Here is a 24237-nt window from a genome sequence, read left to right on the forward strand (position 1 = left end):
TGCCTGGGGGCAGCTGGTGCTTGTGTGCGTTTGTTGGCGCAGTTACTGCATGTAGTTGAGGTAAGCGCGCTGCGCCTGGACAGGAGATGTGCACGCGTATGGTGTGAGCAGGAGCTGGAATAACGCAGTGAGCCGTACGCGTGCATATCGGCTGTCTGGGCTGAAGCTCAAACAGATGCCGTGAGCGTGCACATCACCTGTCCGCGCGTGCTATCTCCTGTTTCCCTTCTGAACGAAGTCGACGACAATAAGTCTCGCCAAGGCGAGCAGCTGTGCTGCATCGCTAGGCGAGACCTAAACAGCACTATTCTAGTTACCCGGTTATTCTGGATGGTTTAAAGCGCTCTGCGTTCGACACCGGGCGGCAGACGTCCCGGGCTCCAGTACACTGGGCAGTTCATCAAGTGATAGATACCCCCTCCAACATTTTGTTCTGTCACTGCCAGTTATCTATGCATTTCTTATCCGAGGGAATAGAGGCTTGGCGACCCTTCTTTTAGTTACCCGACACCTAAAACATGGAACCAGCCTCCAGCAAGCCTGGGAAGTGCTATACCCCTCCTCTCCTTCAGAAAACAGCTCTAAATTCATATTTATGCACTGTAACTTCCTTCAAATCTTCCTTAACTACGTAATTTGTTGTTTGGTTATCCCAGCACCAGGATGCCCTTTTCTGGGTACCACTCCGCAATCAATCAAGCTTAAGCATAACCAAATAGCAGAGCTTTGCAGAGTGGGGGTAACCACCAAGTAGGGCAGAGTAAGAGTGTGGTTGCAACATCAGACCAGAATGACAGCCAATGAACACATGGGACCCCTGGCAAGGACTAGGGAGTGTCTCTGCACATCTGGCAGCCACTCTCCAGCTGCCGTGCTGAGCACTGAGCAAAAAAACAGGTTAAGGGCCTTATTTCGAGTTTGGCAATAGGATACTCAGTCATAAATGTGCCGATGTCCTGCCCCCCGTATTCTAAGTGTATTGTAATCAATGACACTAGCAATATGGCAGACAGGATATCCACCACATTTTGCCAGCGCACCACATCCCCCAAAGCTTAACGAAAACCCTAAATGACTGGATAGCATCAGTGCATATCTGAGAAATGCAGCCCATCGAAAACTCAGAAAATAATGCACATTGATGCACAAACGCACTCCCCGCTAACCTAGGTAAATGGCGCCTTCGTGATCTGTAAATAAAAACTGTTACTATAGTGCAGCCTAGTCACAGATGTGAAGCGCTATACAAATTTGCCAGTAAAAACAACACTAACATGGATGGGTTTGAAACTCTGGTCCCATACACTTCAGCAGAAACACCCTACTGGCTAGTTCCAACTGTGTTGAGTTTTTGCAATAAGTTCATGAGCTATTATGCCCCAGTGTTTGCTAATACGCAGAATTATAATGCAGAACTAGAGTGCTAATGTTAGGTCAGCGGTAGGGTAAAAGTGAGGATGACATCAAACATACAAAAGGTGTGGGTTGGGCTGCTACCCCGAGTGATTGCCTGTGGTTAGACAGATTGCAAGCATTCCTTACATCTCCTTTTGTGTGCCTGTGCCACTGAAAGACAGACAGCCGATCCACACCCTTTATTATGGCTCATGCTGCAGGAATGGAGCAAAATACAGGTGTTTGTTTACACAGTTTGGGTTATTGCAGATTTGAACCCGTCTAGGGCAAAACAGAGGGAAAGTGCATTATTAGCTCTTCACCTTCCTATCAAAATAGCTTTATCACAAATTTTTCGGGCTCATGTCCACAGATACTTTTCTGTCCTCCATCATCCAAAAAACCCTTTTTGCAGGGTGTTTCTGTCCTGTGCTGCACACTGTGGCCAGCATGCTGTGACAGCAAGAGTGGGGTGCTCTTTTTTTTTTTTTTTTTTTTTTTTTTTTTTAACAGTATGGCTTGATAGCAAAGCAGTCTGCAATGCCTATTCCTACTAGTGTCGTAATGTATAAAGAGTGGGCTTTGGCTCTACCTTGAGCAGTACTTCTCTTTCACCTTATGCTACTGGCTGTTTGATGTATGCTTTGTTACTAATGCAGTGCATAAGGGAATACTTTTAATCTCAAACACACTGGTCCTTTCTCATAGATGCACAGTACGCAGAAAGCAATAAGTTTAGTTTTATGTATTACTGCAGCAGTGTGGGAGCCGGCCTCGTGGCATGGTCCTGTTCCCCCTCGCTAAGCCGCACGAGGTGCCATGCACCTCGGGGCTCCTCCATTTTGGATTATACGTCACTCCACGTGACCACCTGCGTGACCCCGCTTCACCCGGCCTCTGTCCCAGCAAGGCCCGTCATCGAGGCGCCAACCCCTGGCCCGGGGGATACCACGTGAACCCTTCCCACTCCCGGCGGAGGGCAGGATCGATGGGACCCCCAACCGTCCTTCCACACCTAGGTGCGATCGCCCCACAGCTCTCTGGGGCCTGGCGCCTCTCCTGCTGGGCGTCTGGCCGCTCCCTACCCGGCCTCTCCGCCCCCTCCGGGCGCAAGGGTCCGGACATCAAAGGGCTCCAGTCCTGTATCTGGGGCGACCCGACAACAGGACAACAGTTGTATCCTGGAGTCAAGAGCCCTGCTGATCGGATCGCGGCTGACCCTACGGAAGAAGACTCATCCTGAACCCACACTCTGAGCCCTGCTGACGACGTCGCGGCTCCACCGTGCTTAAAGACCTTCACGAACCTTTGGGGCCCTGCTGACGCTGTCGCGGCCCGACCTTGTTGAACCTTACCATCCGAGCCCAGCTGACCTCGTCGCGGCTCGACCGAAGCGGACCTACCACCGGAGCCCTGCTGACTGTGTCGCGGCTCGACCCAAGCGGAACTACCACCCGAGCCCTGCAGACGCCGTCGCGGCTCCCCACGTCCGAGCCGCTCTGAGACCAGCACTCAAGGTCTGGCGCAGAGCCCTCCCGTACCTGGTTGGTACTAAGACTGTCCCGCTACCCTATCCCTCTAACAGACATTGAGACTCTTACTGGATCCCTCGATCCCACTGTAAATATTGAACGTACTACTGCTGATAAAGAACCAAGTCAAGCAACTGATATTGAGTCCTGTGTGGTGGTGTTACTGAGCCTAGTACGATCATAGGAGAAAGACCTCCCCGAGGGGGGCTTCTCAGCGGCGCTCGGCTATAACTTTGCGGTAGGAAGGTGCCCCGGAATAGTCTCCCCGACTCCCCGGTGGTCCTCCCTCCAACATTTGGTGGCCAGCGACGGGATCCGAGCCAGACGCAATCGTACAGGCACCCACTACCTAACCAGATGGAAAAAGAAAGGGAACCATGGACGGCCAAGAGGCAACCGTGGCCGCAACCTTCCAGCGGGAAAGGTTGGAAGAATACACCCACAAAGAACTGAAACAATTCTGCAAGGACAAAGGGATCCCAACCACAGGATTGGGCACCAAGGAAGAAATGCAGAAAGCCCTGAAAGCCTGGGCAGAACCAGAGACCACTCCACCCCGAGCCGAAGGGACCTCGGCCCGGGACGGAAACCTGCCGACCCCAACTCCGACAGATGGGGGGCGAACCGTCCCAGAAACCAGCCTTTCCCACGAAGAAATGCGAGAACGGGAGAGGGTCCGGACACACGAAATGGACCTCGCCCGACTCCGGCTGGACGGTAAGCTCCTACTGGCGGAGAAGAAAATAGCCTTGGAGCAACTACGGCTGCAAGAGGAAATCGAGGAAAAGAAACGGCATCGGGAACTAGAGGAGAGACGGCTAACCCTCAAGCACGAGAGGAGCGTCAAGGAACTTGAACTAAAATCTAAAACGGGGGAGACCAGCACCCCCGGAGCCCGGGACGCTCTGCCACTGACCGAGCCAAAGGTTTACATCCCCAAGGATGTCGTCAAGGAGTACTATAAAAATGATGACATCCAGCAATGGTTCCGAGCATACGAAGTAGCCATGACCTCCCATCGGGTACCCCGGAAGGATTGGGGTGCCGGCCTATGGGGGGAGGTTCCTCAGCGAGGGCCGGGATACCCTGCTGCAACTCGCCGACGCGGTGATGACATCATACGACCACATGAAAGAAGCCCTACTCACACGCTACGGACCATCAGCCGAGATGTACCGGCAGCGCTTCCGGGACTGCAAGAAGCTCCCCGGTACCACGTGGGTCGAATACGTGGACTTCTTCAGCCGAGCATTGGAAGGATGGATAAAAGGAAGCAAGGTCACCTCATACAATGAACTGTTCGACCTCATTGTCTGGGAGCACCTCGCCAACAACTGCTTTGTTGAACTAAGGCAACACCTCCTGGACAGTAAACTGACCGAGCCCCGGAAGCTCTCCGCCGAAGCAGACCGATGGGTCAACACCCGGGTCCCCCGGACCCCCGTGGGGGGACTACCAACGGAGTACCACGGGACCTCCCCGCCAGCGAGGCGGAGGAGGGGGGTCCCACCGCAGTCGAGAATTCCCGGCCGGGCCGCCCAGAAGCCCACCACGAGGCCAAGCCACCAACCACACGTCCCCGACCCTGAGCCGAAGGGGGACCCCTATCGCACGGCCTGGACCACGACCGACAGTGACCTGCTTCGGCTGCCAGCAGACCGGCCACTATGCGAGCGACCCGGCCTGCCCCGTGAACCGACGGAACGGGACCGCTGGGCCCCCTCCCCGGCAAATAGCCGCCGCAGCCCTGGGGGAGGGAGAAGACGAGGAGGAAAACCACGACGGCGGGTCCCCCGAGTGGGAACCAGCTGCCATGTCGCTTGTATGCCTGGGCTCCCGAGAAATGGTGCCCCGAGCTGCCATCCCAAGCAACACCCAGAAGTACCAACAGTGGGTCACCATCAATGGACGACGGGCCGAGGCCCTCCGGGACACTGGGGCCAGTGTGACCGCTGTCCGCTGCCACCTGGTGACCCCCGAACAAATCCTGCCACATGTCCTATGCCCTGTCCGGACCGCGGACAACACCGAGAGCATGTGCCGGATGGCCAGGATCCCCTTCGAGTGGGGAGGAGTGTCCGGCACCCTAAAAGTAACTGTCCGCGACGACGCCCCAGTGGACTGCCTCCTTGAGAATGACCTAGAGAGCTCCCCCTGGGCCCAGGTGGAACGCCGAGAGCATCTGGGGATGCTAGGACTGCCCGAGTGGGCCTGCGCCACCACCCGGTCCATGACCGCCCAACCAGCCACTGCCATGGCCCCCGACAAGCCGACGGGCCCCGAACTATCACCCTCCTCCGGCACGGAGGAACCTGACGAGGAGGCCGGGCCATCCGAACTTTCTCCCGACGAGGCCGCCTCCCTCAGCGAGATCCCCGAGCTGGCCCAGTGGCGCCACGACGGGGGCCCCACCCGGAACAATTCCAGCAAGAGCAGAAGGCCTGCCCGTCCCTCGAGGGGGCCCGACAGCAAGCGGCCGCCCAGGCTGCGGGAGACCCCACGGGAACCCACTGGGTCTATTGGGACAATGACTTATTGTATAGCGAGCAGAAAGTCGCCGAACTAGGGGCCGGCCGGGTGTTGGTGGTCCCCCTCCGATTGAGAGTTCCTCCTGAACCTGGCACATGACGTGCCCCTCGCCGGACACCTCGGGCGGGACAAAACATACAGCCGCCTAGTGACCCATTTCTATTGGCCCCGAATGAGAAGAGACGTGGACCATCACTGCCGGTCCTGCCCGACCTGCCAAGCTAGCAGGAAGACTGGGGGTCGAGTGAAAGCCCCCCTACAACCATTTCCAACCGTCAACACCCCGTTTGAACGAGTGGGGATTGACATCGTGGGGCCCCTCGACCCCCGAACCGCCCTGGGACACCGCTTCATCCTGGTACTGGTCGACCACGCCACCCGATACCCCGAGGCCATCCCACTCTGCACCGTGACAGCTCCAGTGGTGGGTCGGGCCCTGATGGGCATCTTCTCCAGGGTGGGCTTCCCCCGAGAAGTGGTGAGCGACAGGGGTACGAACTTTATTTCAAAGTACATGAGATCCCTCTGGCAACAATGTGGGGTCACCTATAAATTCACCACCCCTTACCACCCCCAGGGGAACGGACTGGTCGAGCGGTTCAACAGAACCCTGAAGGGGATGATCAAGGGCCTGGAAGAGCCCCTGAGGAGGAGATGGGATGTCCTGCTGCCCTGCCTCCTGTTCGCCTATCGGGAGGTACCACAGAAATCCCTGGGCTTAAGCCCCTTCGAACTATTGTATGGGCACCCCGTCCGAGGGCCCCTCAGCCTGGTCAAGGAGGGCTGGGAGGCGCAAGTCCAAGATGCCCCTCCCGACGTCTACCGGTACCTCCTGACCCTGCGGAACCAGACTCGGAAGTTCCGGGCCCTGGCAGAAGCCAACCTCGAAGCCAGCCAAGAAGACATGAAACGCTGGTATGACGAAAATGTCTCCACCATCGAGTTCGAGCCGGGCCAGCAAGTCTGGGTCATGTCACCCGTGGACCCCTGCGCCCTGCAGGACAAGTGGACCGGGCCCTTCAAGGTAGTTGAGAGGAAGAGCCCCGTCACGTACCTGGTCGACATGGAGTCCCCGAGGAACCCCCTCCGGGTCCTGCACGCCAACCGGCTCAAGCCCCACTTTGCCCAAACTGAACTAAGCCTGCTGCTGGCTACCGACGATGGGGGCGAAAGTGACTCCGAGCCCCTACCAGACCTCCTGGGGTCCTCGGGCCAAGACGGCTCCTTGGAGGGCATCCGCCTCTCCGCCACCCTGACACCAGAACAGCGCCATGACTGCCAGAAGCTGCTGCAACCCTTCGCTGCCCTCTTCTCTCTCACGCCCGGGGTGACCCCCTGGTGCGTCCACGACGTGGATACTGGGGACAGCCCCCCTGTGCGACACCGCGCTTACAGAGTACCTGACCGAGTCCGAGCCTGCATACAGACCGAGGTCGCCAAGATGCTCACCCTCGGAGTCATCGAGCCATCCGACAGCCCGTGGGCCAGCCCGGTAGTCTTGGTGCCGAAGGCCGCTGCCCCCAGCACTGCCCCGGAACTCAGATTTTGTGTCGACTACCGGGGCCTGAACGCAGTCACCAAGATCGATGCCCACCCCTTGCCACGAGCAGACGAGCTGATCGATCGCTTAGGGGCCGCCCGCTACCTAAGCACCTTTGATCTCACCGCTGGGTACTGGCAGATCAAGCTCACTCCCGGCGCCCAGGAACGATCCGCCTTTTCCACCCCCGATGGGCACTACCACTTTCGGGTAATGCCCTTCGGTATGAAGAACGCCCCAGCGACCTTTCAGAGGCTAGTGAACAAGGTCCTGGCCGGACTAGAAGCCTTCAGCGCGGCCTACCTCGACGACATTGCAGTCTTCAGCGACCACGGGTCCGCGCACCTAGGACACCTCGGGGAAGTCCTGGCCGCTCCCCAAAGAGCCGGGCTCACCATTAAGGCCAGTAAATGCCAGATCGGTCAAGGATCTGTGACCTATCTGGGCCACCAGGTGGGGAGTGGCCAGGTGGCACCCCTCCAGTTAAAGGTCGACGCCATCCATGCGTGGGAGCCCCCCGCAACCCAAACCGCTGTCCGGGCCTTCCTAGGCCTCACAGGCTACTACCGACGATTCATCAAGGATTATGGCAGCATTGTGGGCCCCCTTACGGAGCTCACTTCCAAGAAACAGCCCAAGGCGGTGCACTGGACGCCCCGCTGTCAGACCGCTTTTGAGGCCCTCAAGGCGGCCATGTGCGCTGCCCCTGTGCTACAGGCCCCTGACTACAGCAAGGAATTTGTAGTCCAGACCGATGCCTCGGAGTACGGGGTCGGGGCGGTCCTCTCCCAGATGGACGCCAAGGGCCTCGACCGACCTGTGGCCTTTATCAGCCGCCGACTGCTGCCGCGAGAACAGAGGTGGAGCACCATCGAGCGGGAGGCCTTCGCCGTGGTATGGGCTCTCAAGAAGCTCCGGCCCTACCTTTTCGGCACCCACTTCAGGGTCCAAACTGACCACCGGCCCTTGCGGTGGCTCATGCAAATGCGGGGCGAGAACCCCAAGTTGTTGCGATGGTCCATCTCGTTGCAAGGGATGGACTTCACTGTGGAACACCGGCCCAGCAACGACAACGCCAATGCTGACGGCCTGTCCAGATTCTTCCGCCTCGGCGAGGAGAACCCCCAAGGAGATGGGAGACTCTCCCTGCCTTCAGCTGGGGGGGGGGGGGGGGGAGGGGGGGGATGCGTGTGGGAGCCGGCCTCGTGGCATGGTCCTGTTCCCCCTCGCTAAGCCGCACGAGGTCCCATGCACCTCGGAGCTCCTCCATTTTGGATTATACGTCACTCCACGTGACCACCTGCGTGACCCCGCTTCACCCGGCCTCTGTCCCAGCGAGGCCCGACATCGAGGCGCCAACCCCTGGCCCGGGGGATACCACGTGAACCCTTCCCACTCCCGGCGGAGGGCAGTATCGATGGGACCCCCAACCGTCCTTCCACACCTAAGTGCGATCGCCCCACAGCTCTCTGGGGCCTGGCGCCTCTCCTGCTGGGCGTCTGGCCGCTCCCTACCCGGCCTCCTGTCCCCCTGGGACTAAAATTTCAAGCCAGATCTATTAGCTTGGTCAATGCTGGGTTTTCCCCTATAGCCACTCTTTGCCTGCCTGTCCCCAGATGTCTCTTCCTCCACACCCTCTGCATGGGCTTTCGCTGCATCCGTGTCTGCATACTGAAGTCGCCATCAGGGCCTTGACTACAGGAGTGGTTTTTAGGTGTGACACCCCCAAAATAAATACATTCTTGGCTTGGTAGTTGGGTCTGTGGGCCCTGAGCCAGGTCTGCTATGTTTATGTTGGTTTTTCTTGTCATCCTCATTTCACCAAGATCATTTTAGATGTTCATTTTCTAGAAAGTGTCATGTTTACCAAAACTGTAGCAACACCGAGCGCAGACTTAGAAGGATCGTATATGTATAGAATATACTGCTTTATCTTTATCTTTTCCATTGGCTTGCGTCATCGTTGATGCTAAACGCTGGCTTTGGATTAGGAGTGAGGCTTTTTAGTCCCTCCTTGTTACCGCACTGTCTCCTTTGGGCCCGCCCACCCGGACTGGATCTTTTACTTGCGGCAGTACCCGGTGTCTTTTAATTATTGGGTAAGCACTTCTTTTTTTTTTTTTACCATTCGTGTAATGGCTGTTTAACATTGCGGTAGCTTCAATACTTATAATGGCTGACATTTTTTATTCTGCAGCGCTATGCCCTCTAAATTGTATGTTTTTTAAAATTTCTTAAATGAGCGCAGCACCCGCTAGGGACACCGCATTCACTTTACTTATTAATATTTTCACGGCGCCCACTTCAGGGACACCGCGCTCCGTTTTTTGTTTTTTTACTTTAAAACTGAGCACGGCGCTGCTTCAACGACAGCGCGCTCAGTTTATGTATATCTTTCTTAACTTTAAACAATGAATGCAGCACCTGCTTCAAGGACACCGCGCTCAGTGTTAAAGTTAAAAAAAAAGGAAGAGCGCAGTGTCCTTCAAGCAGCGCTGCACTCAGTTTTAAATTCAAGCATTTGCAATGCAATCGGACCTATTGCATTGCAAATGCTTGTTTTTTTATTCTGTTCAGCAATGCCGGTGGCCATCTTTAACTGGAAGACAGCCTTTTATTTGCCAAGGTGAGGGATAACCGTGCGTGTAAAGCCAGTCATTTGAATTATGCACCACTAGGCAAATGCGGGCATCAGTGAGGAATTCATTTTTGAGCAGAGCTCGCCTTAGGATGTCCTGACACTTAAAGATGGAAAAAGTCTTTTGATTAATTCCGAAACAATGCATCCGACAGTGGCAGGCTCGGAAGAAACCTTCGTATGAGTCCTGGGCAAGAAACCCGCTGAGTCACGGGCCATCCTTTGGAATTCACATCCCGTCAAACACGTCACGACACTATTTAAAATCAAAGGGCGTATGATAAAACCAGTGGGCTGCAGCTCTGGGGAGAGTGGAATGGACTTTAGTTGATGCAAGTTTCAGTGCTTCAAGCAGTGGGTTTTGGTTGAGTGACAGCACTCCCAAGATTTCTTTTGAATGGACGTCAATTCATCAAAATGCCTTCTGTAGTGGAGGAGGAAATGCACACTCTCGGACCCCACCCTTAATCCCCCCCACCCTCCTGACATCACAGCGCTCACAACTTGTCCAGCCCTGGGCTCATCAAAACAAGCATTTGCAATGCAATAGGTCTCGCATTTACGAGATTTTAAGCTATGGGCATTGTAAATGAAAATGCCTTTTATTTATGTTTTGAAAACAAAAACAAAAATAAAAGGCATTTTTATTTGCAATGTCAATAGCTCAAACTCGCGTAAATGCGAGACCTATTGCATTGCAAATGCTGGTTGTTTCTGCTGTAGACAGCCTGGACGGGCGGGGCAATGAGGAGTTCAGGAGTAGTGTACATTGTAAAGTGCGCATGAGGGTCTGGCCGGCTGTTTAATGCTATCCAAACCCTCATGCGCACTTGGATCTCTTCACCCGAGCGGTGTTGTACAGCTGGGTGGAGTAGAGGCACAGGCTCCTTGGCCCTGAGCAAGCGTTAAACAAGCCCGCTCAGGCCAAACACGGCACTGCTCTCATGAGAGCAGCGACTTGATGGCGTCTAGGAGCCTGCGCAGTATGCAGTCACCCAGAGGAGAAGAATGCAGAGACAGTGGCCAGCAGAGCAGCAGCAGCAGGGTCATTCAACCCATGAAGCTCATATACTGGTAGTCAGCCGGATGGATGGAGGCTTGACACAGCACCGTTTTGGGCCCAGCGGAGCGATCCCTTCAATCTCAAGCTTAGACTGAAGATGGAGGTGGTTTACCTGGTGAATGGAAGATCAACACTACCACGCTTACGCCTGATGCAGTGGGGCCCTGCAGTCTCCAAAAGCTCGGTCTGGAAGTGGTTTACCTGGTGCATTGATGGCTCACAGCACAGCCTTGGTACCAGTGCAATGGGGCCCTGCAGTCCGTAAAGCTTGATCAGGTTATTCTCTATCCAATGGACGGAAACTTAACATGGCACCTACTTAGGCCCTGCACAACGGAGCTCTGCAGTGCACAAAGCTAGGCCAGGGGGTGGATTGCTCAGTGTATGGAAGCTTGATGCGACACCCCATTGAACTGAGCACAGCTTCGACCTGCAGTCTGCGAAGCCTGAACAGGCGGTGGTCTACCTAATGGATGAAATCCTTAACACAGCACCTCCTTCAGCAAGGCACCGCAGGTCCCTTCAATCTGTGGTGGTCTACCAGTGGATGGAAGCTTCACACAACTCTGCCTTGGGCCCAGTGCTGCAGGTCCTTTCAGTGCAAAGCTCGGCCTACTGGTAGTCTTCCCAGTGGATAGAAGCTTGACATAGTTCCACCTTGGGCCCATGCAGCAGGGCCCTTCATTTGTACAAACTTGGGCTTTTGGGGGGTCTACTCGATGGATAGAAGCTTGATGCTGTACCACCTCCGCTTCGGCACAGCAAGACTCTTCAGTCTGTGAAGCTAGCACTGGTGGTGGTCTGCAAAGTTTGACTGTTCCATGGGCCAAAACTCTAGACCTGTAGTACCAGAGGCCTTGCTGGCACTCGCAAAAGATCCGTAAATACAAAATAAAGATGTACACTACAAGATACCCCCATATGGGCCTAAAGTCTGGATGTGCTCACCCTGCCCCCTTATACAAACTTTTTATTTTTTATTCAAGACAAGGAGACCAAGTCCTGTAATGGTGGCCATAACATATTTGGATGATGCAGCCAGCCAATCAGATCACTTTGTGTATGGGATCCAATATTGGATCTGTAGATGCAACATGGCAGACAGGAGATAAAGCTCCCTCGGCAAATAGGATCAGTATTTTTTTAAGGATATTCTCAGATCCTTGATGGTCTGGATAACACTAAATGTTTCTAGAATTTAACCACTTCCTGTCCAACTAAACTCCTCTGTATATGCTAATTTCTCTAAAACTACTGAACATATTAATACAAAACAAACAAAAGACACTTCTCCTTAAGTAAAGTTTTAACTTTGGGTCAAACCTGATGTAATTCCAATTAAATGTGCCTCAAATAGCAAATAATCCTATGGGAATTAAATTGGAAATTGCAAATTGCATTTTTGGGACCCACTGTTTTTTTCTTGGCCCCCACAACTTGCCAGTAACAACCCAAGGTGGATGAACTTTATTTTTGGAAAGCTTCATACAGATTCATCAAACTGCCCCAAAGTTATTAAGGACTTTCTTGGGAAACTCTGAGCTTACCATAACTTTCCTAGCGCTATTGCTGCCGGTGTAATAGAGGTGTTTACGTATATATTTTTTCACATTACATTTAATGTTTATGAGTTTTTGGGGGGTGTTACCTTGGGAGACGTTGCCTAAGGCAATGCTGCAGTTGTCGGTATTGCCAGGCGTGTCGCTGGTGGAGGCCAAATTCCTCCCTAAGGCGGCTGAAGAAGTTTAAATCACCGTCCGATAGCAGCTGGCCCATTGTGTGGATCCCCGCTTCCCTCCAGCTCGTGCAGTGGATGGGTCTGCTGCCGATCCGGAGGCTGTCATTGCCCCAAAGTGGAGCTCCTTTCTGTAGCCCATGGTCATCTCTGAAGAGGTGACGGGCTCGTAGCCAGGCCTTGGACATTGCTTGCAATACTGGGTGGGGATGGGACGGCGGTAATGTATGGGTCCCGTAAAGAATGCCTAGACCGTCATCAGGAGCTAGAAGAGTGCTCATTGCGCACCCATTATTGGGGGTCTGAGGTGCCCTGAAGGAGGTAGGAGAGTTGAGAGAGGGCAGCGAGTACTGTTCCACGGAGGGCAATCCCAGTCCTAAACAGGAGCAACACGCCAGTAGTTTTAAGGTGGCAAGGCCAGGGTGGGTTTTACCCCATACGAAGGTACGTATCCGGGTATCAATGAGATGTAGCGTGGTCAGTGGTACCGTGATGGGGAGCATGCCTAGCGTATATGTGAAGCACAGCAGTGTGACCATCCTCACAGCCAGCACCCTGCGCCACATAGAGAGGCCCAGTAGGGACAATTTTTCAAAGTCCCATTTCATCTGTGCGATAAGGAGGGTCAAGCCATCTATGACCATCTTGGTTAGTCCCCTGTTGACCAATATGCCCAGGTATTTGAGTCGAGAGGATTTCCTGCAGAATGGGAATCTGTGAATCGCCGCTATGGTAGTACACGTCAACAGTGGGAGGGCTTCACTCTTGTCCCAGTTAAGCTTATAGCCGGAAAATGCCGCAAAATAGTCTAGGATGTCCAGAAACGCTGGGAGAGAACTGCTGAGGTCTCGTAGGATGAGGAGAATGTCATCAGCATAAAGGAAGATCTTGGAGAGGCGGCCCGCAATGGGGATGCTAGAAATAAGTGGGGGAGTGGCAGATGGCAGAAGCCAAAGGAATAGGAGTGGGGAGAGTGGGCTGCATTGACGCATGCCTCATCGTATCTGGAAGGGTTGGGAGATGAACCCTCCACAGTTGACCTGGGCAGTGGGGAAGTCATACAGAAGCTGTACTTTGGAGATCACCGGGTCTCCCAGCCATGCCCCTATTCTGACCTTCATTGCAAATTGTGCATCGGTGACCTAAAATAACTGTTAAACACGGACCTCGCACTTTATGTAAACAACGGCTTTGTGCAAAGATACAAAGTGCTACATGCCCCTATTCTGGCCTTCAAAGGTGTACTTGGCCCCCCCATACCTCAACTTACGAGGGAAGATTCTACTGTTGAAACCCCACTTGTACCAGCGATGTTCCTGACTTGAAGAAAACCGCTCAATATCAATGATGTTTAAATATGGACCTGTTCTTAAAAACAAAAGCCCTTAAAAAGCTTTGCACAGTGTGTGCCCAGGGTCCATTAGTCCTGAAGATTGTGTTTTGTGGAACATAAAATGGTTTCAGAGTACCTCCATGCTAGTTTAGATTGATGAATACCTCCATTTGCTTGCGGAGTGCCTTGGAGTTGCTTTCCGGTGTGATGTTCCCATACTTTTTTTTTTTTTTTAAACGCAACTGTTCCTCAACAGTTGAGTTGTCGCGGGATTGAAAGGGGAGAAGAAGGGACTCCTCTACCATGAAGTGAGAGAAAGAACATGCAGCTAGAGAAGAAATAAGCCGAAGGCGTGGTTTGGTGCCAGGGAAGATGGTGGCTGGTTTACGCAGCTCCGCACCGAGGACTTTCGTTTTGACGGGCAGTGACAGCGCCCCGACACCTTCAAAGTCCCAAAGATTCTCTCCATGAACTCCTCTGGATTTGAATGACACCCTTCGCAGCCCACGGTAAGCCCTATAAAGCCTCTTCCACTTAAAATGCGTGAAGCGTCTCTGACTGGATTCGCAGCCGCCATTTTGTATTCCCTGCATTTTCAGCACGTTATCTGCTCCGCTGCGCTCTCTCCCATTTATGAAGAGACATAATGTTTAACTTGCCAATATTTCTCTTGGCCATGTTTCTCAACGATTATTGTTAAAATTTCCTCCTCTACAAATACCATTTTTTCTAGATCTGCCAACAGCATCATCATCTTGTTTTCTTTAACGCGTGCACTATTAAGCGCACAGCCATTTTCCTTCTCATTGTGGAAACCCCATTCATTTTTCAAAGTACACAAAAATAGTTGAACCTCCCTAAAATTTGACTAGCATCTCTCTCAAAAACTTTATACAGTAACTCCTTTTCTCTTACTGCGATGCACATGTCTATGGGGAGAATTAAATCTGGTAGAGGTGCTGCTTCAACATCCATCCCATATCCATGTACTAAATCCACTACAATACCTACATCAAACCCTTTTTCGGTATTGCAAAGTGACATGGAGGAATCAGAACAAGTCGCACCTCCCCACTTTACAGAAAAAATGGCCATTTCGCCCTCGTTTACTACTCCTCTTCCACACCCATCTTTGCCAGATGGGAAAAATGTTTCTAAAGTGCCTACCTCCTCTGTGTTGTCTTATACTAAGAGAATTAAAAAAGATCCTCCTTCACCAACTACAGCTCCACCGCCAGCCTCCTTAGAATTGCTTCTGGACAAGATCCGATCACTTGAACCCTATATGGCGGAAACAAACATACGCTTACAAGCCCTAGCAGATAAATGGTCTACTCTTGACAACAAAATTAATTTAGTGGAACGTCAAATAGAATCTCTGCAAATATCCTCTCAACAAATTTATCCTATGAAAGCAGAAATCCTACAATAACCTGCGAATTTATGGTTTGGCTGAAGGATAGGGAGGCTCCAATCCCATTTCCTTTTCTCAAAATGGTTTTGCCACAGTTCCTGGACTATCCAGAATCTCCAACATTAAACATACAAAGAGCACATAGACTTGGTTGTTCTTCTCAGAATTCATCTATTCAGCACAAACCAAGAGGCGTAATACAATACTTCTTAGAATATACGGATTTGTTGAAAGTCCTACATGCAGCCAAAATCAAATGTCGCATTTCATGGCAAAGTTCCCAGTTATTTTTCCTCACAACACTACGCGAAAATCACGGCAGACAAATGGAAAAGCTTCTTAGCCATGCAACCAGCTTTACGTCACCTGAATGCCAGATTTGGTCTACTCCATCCTTGCCTCTTTAAGGTGACTTATAAGAATAAAACCATATACGAAGATCCAGCCTTACTTCAACAATTTCTTGACAGTTGTAGAGAAGAATCTATGGAGTTTGCAAGATCATCATCTAACTGATACATGTTCTCCCTTACTAAAGAGAACTGTAGTTTTACAATGTTTCTATGATATATTTTGATTAACTTGTCTCCTTTCCTGGTGTCTCTCCCTACCAGATGCTGTTCCCTGATCCACCCATTGTTATATTGTTTGTCTGGAATAATACCGTTCCCGTGGTTTCTTCCGGAGTTTCGTAACTGGCTATTTCGTCTTCTTTCTATGGCCTCAACACCCTCCGGCCATGTTGGAGTCTTTGCTATGTTTTATAGTCTTTTCTATCTATTTTCTATATCTCTTTTCCTCCCTTTTCTTTCATCTTTACTTTGTCTGTCTCTCTCTTCCTTTTATTTATTTCTTCTATTTCAATATTTCCCACTTCATATCTTGTCTTACGTCTGTTGGCGTGCTCATTTTTTGTTTCTCTAAATATTGCAGATATTTTATTGCATTGTATTGCTGTAAAATTCTACAAATTTTTATATTATATAGTTGATTAATGTTACGTATTATTTCCTGGAATGTTAAAGGTTTGTGTACACCTATTAAAAGGCAAAGGGTTCTTACCCATTTATCTAATCTTAAATCGGATATTGTGTTTTTACAAGAATCACACTTAATTACTTCATAAGTTCTAAAACTTAAGCGACAGTGGGTGGGGAATGTCTTTTATTCTCCAGGTACAAGCAAAAGAAATGGGACTGTGATTCTCCGTCACAAAAAACTTAAAGTATCCCTTCTTTCTCAGGACTCGGATGATGAAGGGCGACGGTTAATTGTTCTTCTTAAAGTCACTGACATTCCTATTACATAGTTTAATAAATATGCTCCTACTAAACCTGATGGTAATTTTTGGCCACACATTTCTTCTCTTTTAATGTCTATTTCTATACCATATGTTATTTTTGGTGGTGACTGTAACTTGGTTGTTGACCCATACATTGACCGCACATCCAAAACACCTTTCATCTCCTCTCAAATGCATCAACACTTTACCACCCTAATTTCCCATAGATCTCTTGTTGACTCCTGGAGATTTTGAAACCACAACTCACCTTTCGCAAACACGTATAGACTATTTATTTGTTTCCAAAAGCATTAACACAATATATATTGCAAGCAGATGTTGGTTCTATATTGATTTCTGACCATGCTCCAGTAATTTTACCTCACGTGCTATAAATATGCAGATGACACGCAAATACTCCTTCAACTGGAACGCCCCAAAGACATTGCAAAATCCCCAATCAATTTTCAGTGGTCTCAGAGCCGTGGATGACTTAGAGCCATCTCAAATTGAATGCTTCAAAAATGGAAATACTAAATGTGTGGAGATTGGAAACATTACGACCCGCTTGCAGCCTGGCCCGATGAACTGGGATCACCACCTAAAGTATCGAAGGAAGTAAAAAACCTCAGAAAGACCACGGACTCCAAGCTGTCGATAAATGCCCAAGTGGACAAACTAGCAAGATCAAGCTTTGTCAGTATAAAAACGATGAGATGAATTTTCCCTTATTTGGGATTTCCACACAAGGTCCAAGCTACCATCTCCCTTGTTCTGTCCAAACTCGATTACGCCAATAGCCTCTACCACAGATCACCTTTAATGACCATGAAATGACTACAACGGATTCAGAACTCGGCTGCCAGACTACTGATGCATATCAAACCACGAGACCACATCTCACCTGCCTTGAAAGCCCTGCATTCGTTACCGGTTGCCAGAAGATCCACGTTCAAGCTACTTTGTATCACCCACAAAGCAATACATGGAATGGGACCGTTCTTTATCAGGAATAAAATCACCAAACACATTCAACAAAGGAACCTACGCTCTAAAGGGGCATCTCTCCTCAAAATCCCAAGATACAAGAAAAAAACCATGGGTGGCACATCCTTCTCTGTTCAAGCAGCCAAACTATGGAACTCTTTACCCCCTAACATAAGATCCACCAACAACCACCTTATCTTCAAGAAAATTACTCAAGAATTGGCTCTTCCCCACATAAGCACAATACGCAAACAGAAATTTACAGCATACTTCTCTGTATATAAGCATTTATTTTCACTATAGATATATACCTATCTTTGTGTATTGCTTTGTATAAACATGCAGAATGATTATGTTGTAAATAAATAAAAATCATCTTTGGTCTACATGTACTTCCATTGTGCATCTATGTACATTCCATGCATTTGGATCTGTGTGTCTGTTACTTTTCTCCTAAAAAAAAGCATATTCAATGCACTACCCTATTTCCGATCCTGTACCTCTATCAATATCTTTAATCTATATATACTTAACTCCTTTATGCATCTATATACTTTCAATGTACTTATGGATCTATATATTTATCACTTTCTTCTGATTTAGCATTTCAGATGCACTACCATATTTATCATCCTGTACTCTTTAATATATCCTCTGGCCCAACCTTCTGACTCATCTCAAACTTCTTTATACTACCCTTTCCAATGCACTACCCTATCTCTCACCCTATACATCTATCAATATATCCTCTACATTCACTCTCTCATTTATCCCATACCACTACTATGATCCCCAAAATAACCCTTTCTAGACTCTCTCCTACTCTACCCCTCCTTGCATCATCCGACACCTCTTTTTAATATACCGATCCCCCAAAACAAACCTTTCTAAACTCTTCCCTCTGGTTCTTCCACTCAAAAAACCCTTTTTACTCATCCAAAAGCCTCTTCCTACTGCTATGACCAAAAAAAAAAAATCTCACTCTTCTGTCCCTCCGCTATCCTTTTCAATCAAAATAAAATAACAGACTAACATGTTCACTTCTCAAATTCAATATTCCACTATACTAATTCACCACCAATCCTTTATGGGTTCCAGAGTAGCGTGCCACTCGCCAATAAAGCATTTCAACACCCCATCAGGGTTACAAGCGCTTAAAAATGCAAACCTGATCCCTTTTCTATCCCTCCCCAACTCTTCTCAATCCAAATAACTGACTAACATAATCCACCACTCAAATTACTTTCATGTTTTGCCATACTAATTCAACAGTTATCCTTAGGGGTTCCAGAGCAGCTTGCTACTCGCCAATATAGCGCTTCAAAATCACATCAAGTGGTAGCAAGTGCTATATAAATACAACCCTCTTTCCCTCTTCTATCCCGCAACCTACCCTTCTCTATCCAAATAACTAAATAACATATTCACCACTCAAATTACTTAATACTTCACTATACTAATTTTCAACACTAATCCTTTATGGGTTCCGAAGTAGTGTCCTACTCGCCAGAAAAGCGCTTCAACACCCATCAGGGGTAACAAGGACTATATAAATACAAACCTTTTTTTTTTTCCTCTTCTATCTGTCTGCCATCCTTCCGAATCCAAATAACTGACTAACCTGTCCACCACTTAAAATGTACTTGCATATTTCACTATACTAATTCAACACTAATCCTCTATGGGTCCTGGAGTCGCATGCTACTCGCCGAAAAAGTGATTTGGCGCCTCGTCAGGGGTAGTAAGTGATATATATATATAAAAATGCAATTACAATTTAACACTTTTATTGTTAATAAACATTTTGCTACTTTATTTGATTGTATGTACTTGGTTGCAGCTCTTTCAAAAATAAAGTGCTCTGTTTAAACTTAAAAGAAGAAACAAGCCCTCTCTCCAGGGTGCCCGCTACCTGCAAATAATATAAAGGTGTGCAATTGGTGAATCAGCAAACATAAGTGCTGCTATGAAGCAAGAACACGCTGTAATTGACAGAAACTGGAAATTGTCCTTTTAATGGAAACCTCTAAAAATGGTTTACACTAGGTAGAGTTAGTGTTACTAAAACATAACTTTTAAAGCACTAAGCATTTATATAATCTTTTTGCACATTTTGCGACAGCCTGCTTGTACTTTGTGCAATGTGGTTTTTAAACTAATGAAACCTACAGTGCTTTCCGTCACAGGCTTAGACCTCTTAGCACTATAAATACACGTCCCTACTTCCCCGGTGCATGGACCACCCAGTTACAGCAGCATGCATCTCAAGCGATAGCATTAACCAACCAAGCTTTGCTACCCGAAAAAGTACGTTTAACAAGACAACGCCCCATTCACTCACTCACGAGTGCCTCAGCCCCGCAAACACACTTTCAGCATTCCTTGGAGCGATCTTTTGCCGCGCTCCGTCCACCCACCTCCATCCCTAGGTTCCATCCATGCAGTTTCGCAAAAGTCTCGGTTCGCACTCGTTTGCTGCTACTTCACTTGGGGTCGGTGTTTGGCCCCGCCCCGCACCTGCTCCTGGTCAGCCCTCTGCTTTCGTATCCGAAACACTTGGGAGCACCGGATATGGACGACTATCAAGGGGGCGCTACATTTAAAAACTAAAACGGAACTCTAAATTACAGCAGTTTTTAAAACTTAGCAACGTCATCGCATAGCTTGAGATTGATTTAAATATTTAGAGAGTCTACGAAGCGCCTGTGCCCCTTCCCTCCCGCCCCCACTAACACAGATCCGGGACTAGTTTCCGTTCTCCCCTCCATTGGCTGTCCCTGTTTCTGGGAGCAATGCTGTTTGGGAATACCCGGAAGCCTTGCTGTTTTTACGCCTCTGGGGCATAATAGTTAACTCCGAGCGTCGATTCCCCTCCTGGCCCCCGGCACTCACCGGCTCACAGAAGAGTGTTACAGCAGACTTACCCAGTGCTTCAGGCTTAGTCTTACCTTTGTGGGTCTCAGGAATGTATCAAAGCAGCTGGTAGGGCTGGGGCGGGGTCTATAAAATGGCGGGATGAGTCCTCTGCATTACAGATCGGGTTGGTTCGCAGTCGGCTCCAGTAATGTATGAGACCGGAGGAGTCCACGGTCAAACTAGCGAGCCGCTGAAAGACAGGTAAAAGCCCTTGAGGACTGGGGCGGGGTCCGAGGGTCGACTAAGGTAGACTGTTCTAGTATACAATATTTGGAATAAAAAAAAATAGAAAAGACAGTCTTTGACTAACAAATCTGTGTATTGAAAAATGTGCTCGCCGCAGGGAGGTCGTCACCTAACCCGGCGATGCTCTCTGCCTTCACAGATTAGCTTCCCTTTACCTAATTTAGACAATCGGGGGAGAAAACCGAAAACGCAGTTTCGTTTCATAGCTTCGCCGTCAGTCAGATTATGGTAATGAAGCCATATGTGATGCACCGACCGGCACAAGTTTGATTCCTCCCCCCCCCTCCTGTTTTCAGAGAGCTTGATTTAAGTTTCATTTACGCTATTTAGGTCTATGAGCTGGACCTTGATTACTCTTCTGAAACTTGCAGTGGGCGTACTGCTCTTACATTACTTTGGTATGTCAACAGGGCTTTAAGTGGTCCGGGTTCTGTCCGTGCTCAGCACCGGCAGCTACTAAAAAGCAGGTGCTGAGGACCTCTCCCTCTCGGGCTCTCCATTGTTCCCCTGATCCTCAGGGTTCTTTTTAATATAAAAAGGTGCATGTGTCCGCCTGAATATCAACATGAAAATGGAGAACAGGCAGCCTCCAAAATACGTGTTAATATAGCGAGGATTCGTTTGTTACAGTTGAAACAACCGATAATTCATTTGTGTAAATTGTGAAATGACTGGAATAAATATAAATGCAGAGTGCGTTTGCATAATTATACTCATCTCAATGCCAAAAATTACGTTTTTACAAAGACGCAACATAGTTATTTCAACTGAAAAGTTCATGATAACTTCAAAAAGAAGTATAAAGGCAAATAACATTACATCACAAGGCAACGTTTCATGGCGCATTTTCAAGCTGTATTTCGGTACAATCTCCTGATGCATTATAGCATGGTATTAATTTATTTTGGGCATTTAAAAGACGCAGGGGCATATTATCAACAAATGGCAATATTCATCGCTAACTCTCCGTAACAACATTTCTCTTATCGCCGCAGTTCGCCGGAATCCATCACCGCATTAGCAGCACCCTGCTAACCGGCGATAGCTACCTTTTCTGGCGGAAAAGGACGGCGATAGATTTTGTGTGCCAGCGATTTAAAAAAAAAAAAAAAGTGGCGAAAGGCCAATCTGCAACAGAATCCGATCGCTAATGTAGATTTTCCTAATAAGTTATGACGGAAAGTCTTAATTTTATTAAAGACACGGAGGCGAGTATTATGCATTCTTTTCTTGCATTTATTATAATAGCAGCAAGATAAGACAAATAACTACACTCCCCAGAAGGCTGCAGGAGGAAACTACTAGCCAATGGGGAGAACACTAACAAAAATACACCAATCAGGTCAGCCCAACTACATTAGGACCTATCTGACCGCAAGCAGTCCTCTTTTCTTGTGCAAGTTAGTAAGAAGGCGAAAACAAAGGAACCAAAAATAACAGTAGATAAACAGTCAAAATCCAGGTAAACAGATCTTGAACCAGGAACACCATGGTGGAAACATCCTAAGGAAACCACATTGGAAGGCAGTTAGACGGTGATGCCAAGAAATCTGGTGCTTGAGGACGACTCTCACAAGGAAGGTGGTGGTAGAGCCGGAGTACCTAAAGGGGGGGAAAACAGAACAAATTAGAGCTGTTGTGGAGGGATAATACTCGCCTCCGTGTCTTTAATAAAATTAAGACTTTCCGTCATAACTTATTAGGAAAATCTACATTTTATGGCAAGACCGGAGGCTCCTATTATGCTAGTTCAAAGCATATCAACAACCAGAGAAGAAGCAGTAATCACAGGTTTACAATAAAAGGTCCTAAACACATTATCATTAGACCAATCTGCTGACTTAAGGATATCCTCCAGGCGCGAGCCTGACCAAAAGGCCTTTGAAGCCATGGCACCTCTAGTAGAATGAGCTCCAAAAGAAGAAGCGTCAATGCCCGCAAGAGACATGATCCAACGGACCCAACGGGCCAGGGTAGCAGAAGAGACGGGGAGGTGAGGTTTGCGGAAAGAAATAAGCAATTGTGTCTGGGAAGAAGACCTAAAGTCAGCAGATTTGTTTTCATAGGCTTTTAGGCAACGACCTACACATAATTTTGGTTGAGCTGGAAAATAAGGGTAAAACACAGATTGTAAATTTGTTTTAGTGCGCCTCTGCACTTGAAACAGCACACCAGTAGGAGAAAACTGTCTTGAAGAAAGGTCTAAAGCTCTAACATCAGAGACACGTTTAATGGAGATTAAACACAACAACATAGTAAGTTTTGCAGACAACATTTTCAGGGAGAGAGCAGTATTGTCAGGCCAATCCAAAAACAATTTGAAAACCAAATTAACATCCCATAAAGACGAATACTTAGCCAACGGAGGTTTGGAAAAACGAACTCCTCTTAACAAACGGCAAACAAGTGGATGGGATCCGACAGGTTTATTGTCGACTGGACAATGGTTGAGGGAAATAGCTGATCTGTATAAATTCACTGTGCGATAAGACTTGCCAGCACTGGCCTCAGAGGCCAGAAAATTTACTATAAAAGTCACAGAGGCTGAAAAGGGATCGACAGACCGTTCAAGACACCAGCATGACCAAAGAGACCAAGCGGATTTGTATGCCCTGGAAGTACCGGGAGCCCAGGCCCGGCTGATAAAGATAGAAGCTTCTTGAGAAAGGAGTTGGTCAAAAGAGAGAGACTGGACAGTTTCCAGGCCGATAGGGTCAGGGACCGATCGAGAATGAGGTTGTGAGGGGAACCTCGAGGATCCAGGAGAAGATCTGAGGAATGAGGGAGGAGGACCGGAAAGTCCACTGCTAATTCCAAAAGGGACGGAAACCATATCTGGGATTGCCAAAAAGGTACCACTATGACCAGTGATGTCTGTTGGCGTCGAATTTGAGAAAGGACCCTGTTGATCATAAGAAAGGGAGGAAAAGCGTAATTGAGGTGCAGTGACCAGTCCTGGAGGAAGGCATCGGTCGCTAAAGCCAGCGGATCCGGGCGCCAACTGTAGAAACGAGGTAATTGAGAATTGAGGCGAGACGCGAAGAGGTCTATGAAGAAAGGGCCCCACTTGAGAGAGAGAGAAAGAAACACGGAGGGAAGTAACCTCCAGTCGCTGGAATCTCGGAGATACCGAGAGTGCCAATCCGCGATGGAATTGAGATTGCCGGGGAGATATTCTGCTTGAAGAGAGAGATTGTGAAGGAGGCAAAAATGCCACAGACTCTTGGCGAGTTCCGCGAGGGGTTTGGATATTGTGCCACCTAGATGGTTGATGTAACGGACCGCAGAAACATTGTCCATCCTGAGAAGAATGGAACAACTTGCCTTGTTCTTTGCGAGGCTGCGGATTGCAAAGGAGCCTGCAAGCATCTCTAAACAGTTGATGTGCAATGACGACTCCTCTAGAGACCATGTACCTCCAGTCGAGATTGGTCCACAGCGGGCGCCCCAACCCGCCAGGCTGGCATCTGATTCTAATACAAGACCTGGGGCCGTGGCGAAGATAGTTCTTCCATTCCACGCATCTAAATGGTCTATCCACCATTGCAGCTCGGACCGCGAGTCTCTGTCTAGAAGGATAAGATCGGAGTAAGCCAGACCCTGACGCAGATGTCTGATTTTTAAGCG

At 49.0% G+C, this 24237-nt stretch overlaps 1 protein-coding gene and 1 long non-coding RNA gene across 3 annotated transcripts in view; one reads left to right on the forward strand and one right to left on the reverse strand.

Moving 5' to 3' along the window:
* The window catches only part of LOC146809717 (sacsin-like), a 303632-nt gene extending 283035 nt beyond the window's left edge, over positions 1 to 20597 (reverse strand). Inside the window, exon 1 of one of the 2 annotated variants that reach the window (XM_085616556.1) lies at positions 20397 to 20597. The gene's annotated coding sequence lies outside the window, so the exon portion shown is untranslated. Of the gene's footprint in view, positions 1 to 19865; positions 19978 to 20396 lie in introns of those variants that run through there. The other variant, XM_085616555.1, reaches the window with a different exon arrangement.
* Positions 1 to 24237, forward strand: part of LOC146809718 (uncharacterized) — a 38283-nt gene that overhangs the window by 1921 nt on the left and 12125 nt on the right. The gene's annotated exons all lie outside the window — the stretch shown is intronic.

Source organism: Triturus cristatus, chromosome 7 (genome assembly GCF_964204655.1).
Source record: "Triturus cristatus chromosome 7, aTriCri1.1, whole genome shotgun sequence".
Lineage (NCBI taxonomy): Eukaryota > Metazoa > Chordata > Amphibia > Caudata > Salamandridae > Triturus > Triturus cristatus.